Source organism: Oxyura jamaicensis, chromosome 9 (genome assembly GCF_011077185.1).
Source record: "Oxyura jamaicensis isolate SHBP4307 breed ruddy duck chromosome 9, BPBGC_Ojam_1.0, whole genome shotgun sequence".
Classification (NCBI taxonomy): Eukaryota; Metazoa; Chordata; class Aves; order Anseriformes; family Anatidae; genus Oxyura; species Oxyura jamaicensis.
In genome coordinates this window covers 10,330,098-10,340,016 of record NC_048901.1, presented here as the reverse complement: position 1 = coordinate 10,340,016, position 9,919 = coordinate 10,330,098, and the positions used below count along the sequence as shown (strand labels likewise).

Here is a 9,919-nt window from a genome sequence, read left to right as displayed (position 1 = left end):
TATCAATACTTATGCTGCTTTAAATAACGCCACTGATTTTTCAGCGCCTACCCCGTCAGCATCTTCTCGCCACTCCATCCCAGAGCCAGAGTAGAAAACTGTATTTCAACTTTGGAAAGACATTTGATCCAGCAACCCATGAAAGATCACTCTGAGAAGCCATTCAAATCTGCTTGGACATGAGCGATGTTGTGTGCTTCAGAAAGTGGGTAAGGAACCATAAACCAAGGAAAATGATAAACAGCAACTTGTCAAGATGGGGAGATGTACCTGGTGGGGTTTGGCAGAGATCACTGTTAGACCCATCTTTTGTCACCTCTACATTAACGAGCTGGAAAAAGAAGTAAAGAGCAAATAATAGAATTGGCAGACCAAGCTATATTAGGAGGTGTTGCAATCACCAGGGAAGGACAGGAACATAAAACAAATTAGAAGACAGGTTAGAAATCAGGGTGGAAAATAAAGAACAGGGGAGAAAAACGTCTGTCCAGACAGATTTATAGAGTGGATCAAAAGCATTCAAGCAACCAGAAATTCTGCTCTGCAAAGGATTTTGGTATTTCAAATTTGTAGGTGCTGTTAAGCAAAACTCAAAACTTTCCCCATAATAAAGTGCCAGAGGAAACAGCATTCATTTTGACTTCAACACAATTAAAACATTTTAAAAGGCAGTCACTATGAAAGGATACACATAACATATTCCACTCTGAAAAATATCAAAAGAGGGTATTTCAATATTGTCAGAATGCTCCCTTCAGAACAAAATTTCAGCCACATTTCTATTCCAAAAGAAATTTTCCAAAGGAAAATTTCTGAAAACAAAATATCACTGACCAGCTCATGTCAAATCTAACCTTCAAAGAGCCATGTGTAAACCCCTTTTTTGCTTGCTTGTTTGTCCAGAAAATAGAGGAAAGGAGGAACAACATAAGTGATATTTAGCATGATGGTCCTGCAGACAACATCAGTATTTATTCCCCAAGGTGAGTCACTCGGGGGGGAATCCAGTCCCACTGCTTGATATCCAAAAAGACTGGGGGTGGGGCGTTGGCCTAATTTCCCAGCCTGAGTACATCCAACTTTCACCTCCCAGGCTTTTTTTCTCAGCAGCCTTTCTTCCTTTAGCACAAGCTATATAAACAGTCAATTCCCAGAAACAGAGCTGTAAGAAAATATTAATTCTCATAAGAGCCCCTAGCATGCCTCTCCGGTCAGCAGCACAGGAAGCTCAAAGGAGCAATGCAGTGTATTCGCGCACCCAGAAAAAATCTCAAGTAGCACATTTTCAAACTTTTTTTAAAGTAAACTCTGTCACTGCATGCAAAATAGCATTCCAGGAGCAGGTCAATGAAATAAGCAAGCAGATGATGGAAGCATTGCTTCTAAAGCCATATTTAAACCATAAAACTGCGAGGCACACTGATAGCTCACCCAGGTATCTCCAACAGTTCACCTAGGTGTGGGTGCAATAGAAAGAATGAGATTTAAACAAGACAGATACACACACAGGGCCAATAGGTGTAGAAGGGCCGAAGAAATATACAGCTCTAGTATTTTAAGTACGTATACAATATTAGATGGACATGCTCAGAAATCTTTGAAGGTGACATGATGGGCTCTCAATATGAAAGATCACTCTACCCAGATATTTTTTCCCATTCTGGCTTGCTTTCTCCTAGAACATTAGAGAGCCAGCACATTGGACCATAAATGAATACCCAGCCAGCACTGGCCTCCTCCCAAGCCTTAAATTGTTTATAGCCCATTCGATCTTCTCTTACAGCCTTGGTTCTGCTAATCGAATCACATCTTCTTTCAATAGCCAGACTTTTTTTCCCCCCTTTTAAACACCATTTTATCTAATCTGCACAATTTGCATTTTGTCAAGTCTGTACGTGGTACAGGAACCAAGTAAATCAGATGTAATAGAGCAAAGAGCTCTTATCTAAAGCTCAACAATCCTTTACTTAAGCGTGCGTATTTGTGCTTAAAGTTGAGATATGTGAAAATTGTTTTGAATCACAATATTTTCCTTGAGATTTAGGGAAAAACATGGTGCTAAGTTGTGGAGTGGGTGGAGTCTGAAATTCTCTGTTTTTGCCACCATGTCTCCTTCTCCACGACACATGGAGTGGAGATCCTGCTGCAACCTTTCTCCTCCCGGAGGGAAGAGGCTGCCTGGGATAGGCATGGCTTATCTGATGCCACATGGGCACCTCTGAACGAGAAGAGGGACCACAGTGCAGTCCAATTCTCTAGAAGAGGTGTGTAAGTCAGCTGTGTGTGGCACAGCGAGAAACCCAGAAGAGCTCTGCATGTCTCCCAGCACCCGAACAGTTACTGCAGTGTGGTGAGCATGGTACCAGAGCAATGGCAGGCAGCACGGTGGACCTCTGAAGAGTACTTCACTGCTCCTCACTTCTCAGCTGGCTTCTGCAGCATTCAGCCAATTTGACTTCCCAAGAGGACACAGAGCAAAAACCTTGGCTAATTTTAAGGCTTTTAAAACAAGTTTAAAGATATCATTACAAATATATCTTAGAGACTTATTAACCAGAGGTTTTAGGAGAGGACTCTGAGCCTACTTGCAAAGGCCTACCAGATAAACCCTTTTAGCTCTGTGTATCAAACTGGCCACACATTTGCTGTCATTCTCCAGAGGTTCCTTCCTCCATGTCTGCAATTTCTATTTGAATTTAACCTCTAATATCCCTAGCCCAGAACCAGAGGTGTAGAGATGTAGGCAAAGACTTCATGTTGTTCTCCAACCCGCCTCTGAACCCTGGTGAGCAGCAGCCATGTCACCTCAGCATCCTGTGCTGCTCACTACCCAGCTTTGATAGGCATCACCTGTGAGACAGAGGATTCAGGGGAGTTTTATTGCCCCAAACTCACACAGGAGCCTTCAAAAGGATGACCCCAAATTGTTTCAAAGAGCAGATTGCAGCTTTTTGGTTGTGAGATGACTAGACCGGGGCCATCTTTTCTCCCAGCGCTCAGCCCACAGGGTCTGAACGAAGAGCAGTGACCCCACAGTTTTGCCTCTAGGACCTACACCAAACAGCGAATCCCAAACGCTTCCTCCTTGTGTCTCTGTGGTGAGCAAATGAGTAAGGATGAGGCCAAACAACAGCTCTGGATCTGCTTGGCGCTATTTTGCCCAAATCAACAAACACAAGAAGGGAAAAAAACACAACTTACCCCCAGACTCATTCACTCTACCCCTACCGCTGCTAAAATAACCACATCCCAAAGAAACCACGTCCTTCTCCTGATAGACAGGTTGTGTCCCATGACAGCAACAGACAGGTTTTCTTTTTCTTCTGGGAGAGCTGATTCGAAGCCTCAATTAAAGCAGATTTCAATAGACCTGAAGGCAGTAGGCTTCACAATTATTCCCTTTTTCTTTCTGTGTGTGTTTGGTCACTGAGCCTTGTTTCTCTCCACAGGGGAGTCTGCTCACTAAACCTGCTTGCTTATTTAAAACTCAGCAGCCTCAACACACTCCCATTTTGCCACCTGAGACCAAAAAACAGGAGTCCTTGAGTCATTAAAAGCAAGATGCAATTAGTGCCAACACTGACTGGCTCACTCCCTCCTATTCCATGCCCATGTCTGAAGCTCCTTCCTTTGTGAGCTCTAATGCGTGTTTAATGTGCAACTTAATTATTTGATTACAATGGCGTAATTATGTAATTGTAATGTATTGTGCAAGTTGGCTGGAAGGAGACGGGAGACATTTGCTGAGTGACGTGGGATAAACAGAATAACAACAACATCAAGGAAACAGAATAAATCTAATGAGATGATAATTTGGAGGAATAGTTAAGAAAATGGGTTCTTTGGAAAATGAAAAGTAGCTGGATTTTTTTTTTTCTAATTTTTTTAAATTAATTTATTCTTCCCTCCCGCCCCTTTGTGATCAGCCAGAAATTTCTCTCGCACTGCCAAAGAGGGAGAACGTGGCTGTGCTGGAAGGGCAGAACCAGGCAGGCTGCAGCAGGGTGTCCTGTCCCTGCCACGCTCCCCTGGCTGCCACAGCCCATGGAAGGACAACTGAACGCGTGCCCGAGCCATTCCGAGCTGGCCCCACAAAGTGCTCTCACTGTTAATGCACACATACTTTCCTGGACTATGGGCACACAGGAGCAGTTTGGCCACAACCACAGGCCATCCAACTGTGCTGAAAAACCTCCCGTTTGCCATGGAAATATGAGGGGATGCACTGAGTGCTTCGTGGTAATTTATTGTAATGCAGTAATGCAAGTACCTGGACGAGCCCTCCCAGCCAAGTCAGAGTGCACTCGTGTCCATATGCTGAAGCCAAAAATGAGGGGGAAATGCCAGGCAAATATGGTCAAGGTAAGCAACAGCCACAGGGAATCTCATTGCAAGAGCCATAAACCACATCTTGGAGACAGATTCCAAGTCTTGCTTTATACAAACCTCCTAAGCTCTCTGGTTTTTCTGCTTTCCATCAGAGGACTTTAACAACTCCCTTTCTTCCAGCAGCAAGCACATTCTCAAGAAGACCACATCAGTAAATATGGCAACCAGGAGCCTAGACAACCAGTTTAGCCTACTCACCAGAATTCTGCTGAGATACAGTCCACCTGCAGCATCCCAGGTTTCTGTGGGAGACACAAGCCCATGGTAAGTATTTCAGGGAGACTTCCAAACCTGTTTCTCATCACTAATTACTTGATAGTTGGCAGAAGGCTCGGACCAGTAAAGTTTTCCATTGCATGGGTTTCTCCAGTCAGAGCTCTGGCGGGTAGACCCCAGCCAACACCCCAGGAGAGAGATCTGTACCCATTATACATGGCAATGCATGCTGGTGGCTTGTTTTACAGGCGACACATATATACACAACTGGGTTTATATTCATGGCTATTTCAGCCAAGTTATTTTGTGAAACAGCATTCCCAAGCCAAACTTTGGGAGATGTGGGAATCTGACCCATTTCAACAGCAAGCTGCACTCTGATCTTGTCAAAACACACATTCCAGAGCAAGTAATATTGAAACTGTTCTGATATTAGCAAAGCAAACAGAGGCAATGACAGCCTGCAGCATATCTATCTGCCAGCTATCCAAATAAGATTAGCCAAGGAGCAAACTCCATGATATGGAAGTGGACTCTCAGTCAGCCAACTTCAGTAAACACGAGCTGCCAGCCAGAGAGAGATGATGAATGTAACCAAATAACCGCAGGTATATGCAAACTCAATTTGCCAAAAGTTGTATCGCTAACTCCTACTGATTTCGGTCCAAGGGGTCTAACTCTCCCTGGGGTTTAACACAGTTTAACATCAGGGTTAAGTGCATGCTATATACCATTACAGTATAGTAAAGCTTCACACCCCAGTTTGTCCATGAAAAGAGTTGCAGGAGCTATTAAGAGAAGAGAATTCTGCCCCAGGCTTCATCCCTTCCCAGAAACACACGTGTTGGATTTAGCCTCCTTTCTGAATCGGGATCAATCATCATAACCCTGAAAAATTCTGCCATCTCCTAACTCGCAGTGAGACAATGAAATATTTTCCACCAAAATAAAAAGTCAGCACTCTGAGCCAATACTTCAGGATAAAATGTTGTTTGGTGGGGTTCAGTTAATTTGTTTAAAGAAAAAATGTCATCCGAAGCCAGAGTAAAAGCATTTGTGTTTTAAACTTAAAAAATAAAAATTTGTATGCACTCCCAGCTTTAAAAAATGAATTTTTAATGGAATCCTAACAAATCAGATCTGGCATAGCCCACACATTCCATTACGTTACTTTCAAAATAAAACTGACAAGAAAACTTTCTGTGATGAAGATTTCTTACTGTTTGGCTGATTACAAGGTAAAAGTCTGCAGACTGGCTGGTGCCATCAAGAGTTTCCAGAGCATCTCTCTCAAAAGTAATCGTGGCTATCAGCTTTAAAACCTACCGCTGATTTCTCTGCTGCTCCTGGAGAATGCATTAACAATTTGCTCCTGGACAGCAAGAGAGGTCTTCTGTGGATCTGGGCAGCTGTGGCCCCCCAGCAGCATCCGTCACCCAGCATGTGAGGTCTAAGATTCCTGTCGTCGCACCAGGGTATTTGTATGCATTTCTAAGTGTTTAAGAATTATTATGTTGTGCAAAGGCTTGTATAAGTCTTCAGGGAGGTCGCACAGACGTGTTATATATTCAACAGACGTGCAATAAACACAATTTAGCACTATCTACCCACCTCCAAATACTCCGGTTCTTGCTTGCAGGAAAGAAAAACAAAACAATTTTAATAATGCATCAGCGATGGTTTTGATTATTAGATTTGCAGATTCGCTCGGGGTGGTGTGACGTTCGTTGCATACATACCCACCCCCAGCAAGACACCATCCTGACAGAGACGGACGGATTGATGCGGAAGAGAGGAGCCCAGCACTCAACAGGGGACAGGAGCGAGCGCGACCTCCCCGCACGAAGGATGCCAGACTGAGAGCTGGAACAGTGCCGGCGGCCTCGCTGCTTAACCTTGGCCCATCCCCAATCTGCCATCACAGCTGCCACCCATGCTGGCCGACACAAAGACAGGACCTGGGATGCACGGAGACTTGGAGACTTGCTTTTACACAGGAGCAAGCCTCTTGCTTGTATTCTGGCATGATCGCTGACAGTTTCTTTCTAGTGAGGGCTGCAGTCTTCTGTTAGAGACTAAAAAATGGATGAATGCTGGTAATTAAAAGAGACAGAATGTGGTGGTTAGGACTTAACAGCCACTCTTCAGTGGAGAAAATGCATATAGTATGTCCCAGTAATCTAATTTAGATCAGGTAACATAGCATGAACTATGGTCTTAACACTTGTATGCAAACACTTGGCATAGCTCTGTATCTCCATCATACATCTGCGTCCTGCAGGCCTGCCCCAAAGCAGCTAAAGTTGGTGCAGAATCTGACACAGGCTTTGGGTCAGGCCTTTATCACACTGGGCATGAGCACTGCTGAAGGATTTTCTAGGCAAAAGGACTTCCATCCTTTCAATCCAATGCATTAGTTTTAGCTGAAGAGCTAACAGACATCAAGGCCAGGGAAGATGACTGACATTACAGACTGATACCCAGGGAACACAGGCTGGAGGGACTGGAGCAGATCTTTCAGAAAAAGCATCCAATGTGGCAGGGTCCACTGCCTCTCTTGGGAAGTGGCCCAAAATTTTGTGGACAAAGTCAATGAAGAAATTTCCTCCAGGACAATTAAATGCAGAGGTACCACCTCTGGCTGAGGAAGCCTCTCTGATGTTGATGCCAGAGCTGGAACAGGACATGAAGAGAAGCACCACAGAAGGTGGGATCTTATTTCTGGTTTGGATTTTCTATTGGGTCTTTGCAACTTGGACTACCAAGACCTCTGCTGTCAGAAAAACAAACAAATAAACAAACCAACAACTCTCTCCTACTCATAGACTGTAATCCAGCTGTATCTTAGCCTATGAAACACTGATCTTCCATTTCTCTCGCAATGGAAAGGCTGCTTTTTGATCCTGACCAGCTGCATCCCATCTTCTTCTCCCTTCTTCCCCACTGCTAGAAGAGCTGCTTGGCTTCCTCTGCCTGACCCACAGGTGAACAATTGGAGAAAAAAAAAAAAAAAATCTGTGTCTTATAGGCAACCAGCCTTCCCTGTAAACATTAAATATCAATTATAAGAGAAGCCATGCAGTGCTTTAATTATAGTGATGAAAAATCATCCCATTAATCAAGTTTCTAATCAGCTAGTTTCTCGTAATAAGGTAGCAACTGTTATTTTATCGATTAACTCTTAACAGGCCACCAAGATAAATCAATTCCACGTTTTTTTGCATAGATCTTGTTTTACAACAGGAAAAAATCTTCCTTTAGCAGTGAACTTGCCTGCGTATGAACTCCTTGCTTTTGGGTTTTTCTTTCTTTCCTTTTTTTTTTTTTTTTTTTTTTTTGCTAGTGCTACTACCTCCCTCTGGGGCTTGCTCTTCATGGCCAGAAAGTGGGCTCCTAGCTCTCACTTGCTCAGGCTCAATGGAAAGGGCCCTGTTGTCTTTCAGAGCTGTGATTTAGGCGGCTGGGTCCAATTCAGATTGGAAAAAGCTGCAAAATAAAGGGTAATACAGGAAACAGAAAGCTTTGCCTTTTGAGAGGAGATGAAAAGAGCTCCGCTCACTTAGTGTAGCAAAACAAAAGCCAAGAAGAAACATGGCTGTGGTCTAGAAATATATGGAGAACTGGAGGGAGAAAAGGGAGAGAGGAAACAAGGGTGGAAAAAAAGCCATTTCAGTCAAAGAACAAATGGGAACAAAGCAGCTGTGAATTAATATAAGCTGGAATTTAGAAATACATGCTAAGAGGCTCAGAGCAGAAAGACTTTTTGACAGGCTTCCCTTGGGAGTCGCTGGGCAAAACCTAAACGAATTTTTCACAGAACTCGAGCTGCACATGGGAGAGATGTTATTGCAAGGAGTTTGCAATGGTTAGGCACAAACACAAGGCTCCAAGGAGCCCGTCCTGTCTTCAGAGAAGGTTTTCTAGGATCCGCATCCAGGCTAGACATGAAGCCACTTGATTAATTATTGCCTCTGCTGACTTCTCCCACCTACTGCTCAGTTCAACACCAATTATTCAGGATCAGCTCATAATAACCTATTGAAGAGGTACAGCTTTTCATTTGCATAAGCAGTTTCAGCCAACACAGTCTGCTGAGACAGAAAATATACACTGAATATTTAGCAAGTCTGACGGCATTTTAGAAGCATGTGATAGTACACAACTGATGACATCATATGTTTGTCATGCTTCCTGAAGCTGAAGACTAACACAGCAAAGAACTTAACCCAAAAATGATTGGAGCAGTGTTTAAAACAAAAAACAGATTGTTTCTAGATTTAGATGCAACTCCCTGAGAACCCATCATGTGATATCAAAGTTTACACAGAACTGCAAAATTAGATGCAAAGCCCTTGAGCAAAATAGAGATTTGAGACAAGAATCTCACACCACCACCACCACCCCGTGGAAACATGCAACAGGGTAGAATGCTAGGGCCCAGATTTGGCTTGACCCACAAGCCACTGATGACTCAAGCTCCACATAATCCACAGCCGGATGCTCCAGCCTGGCAGGTGGCTGTGTGGCAACTGTAGGAGCTTGCCCAGGTTTCAGAGAGACCTGTTCCTTGTTGGGGTCGGCTGCTGAGTACCCACGAACATGGAGGTTTATGCACCTACACTTCATTTAGCAGCTGATGGCTGATGGCTAGCCCATTTGGGATGCTGCCCCGGGAAGGGCAGCCAGCAGCATGTGCCTGGATTGGCACGAGGTGGCCCTCATGCAGCATGCTGGAGCCGAGCAGGCCCCTCTCAGCTCCTGGGTCTCACAGCATTGCTTGTTGGTCCTACGCAATACCATGGGCTGAAGGGAGAGGTGGCCCGAAGGAAGGCTACAAGACACAAAATCCTTCCACCGTAAAACCTCTGCTGCCTAAGGGACACCCTGCCACCAGTCCCCTGTGGTGAAAAAAGCAAATATACAAAGGAGAGGTGTTGGTGCTGGGCCTTGGGAGAAGCCTGCTCAGCGATTTGCAGGGCAGGTGGTGCTGTGGACACAGGGCACCAAAAAGCTCTGCCCAAAGCAAGATCCAGACAAACAGGCAGGCTGAGAGACACAGAAAGTCCCCAGCCGGGTCTCCGCTGTGCTGGTCCGTCCTGCCATCCCCATACCTATCTGTTCACCTCCGTGCAGACACAGGTCAGAAAGAAGTTTTGCTCCTCGCTGTTTGCACAAGTGCTGTCAGAAGGCACGTTTACATCGACAAAAGCTTCCTCAGACTAGCATGTGCCCAGCACAACAGCTCTTATTTTATCTAGTTTTATTTTTAACTGATAAAAAATAGCAGGGAATCTTTTCCTGCAAATACCTGCTA

General features: G+C 44.4%; 1 long non-coding RNA gene across 2 annotated transcripts; it reads right to left on the bottom strand.

Moving 5' to 3' along the window:
• Positions 1–1,346: 1,346 nt before the first annotated feature.
• On the bottom strand, positions 1,347–7,904 carry LOC118171797. 2 transcript variants are annotated; one of them, XR_004753401.1, is made up of 3 exons: positions 5,932–7,904; positions 4,588–4,631; positions 1,347–1,453 (listed from the first exon to the last, which is right to left on the bottom strand). It is a non-coding gene; the product is annotated as an uncharacterized LOC118171797 (long non-coding RNA). The 2 variants fall into 2 exon arrangements; XR_004753402.1 differs by lacking the exon at positions 1,347–1,453 and adding an exon at positions 2,775–2,850.
• Between the last annotated feature and the right edge of the window lie 2,015 nt (positions 7,905–9,919).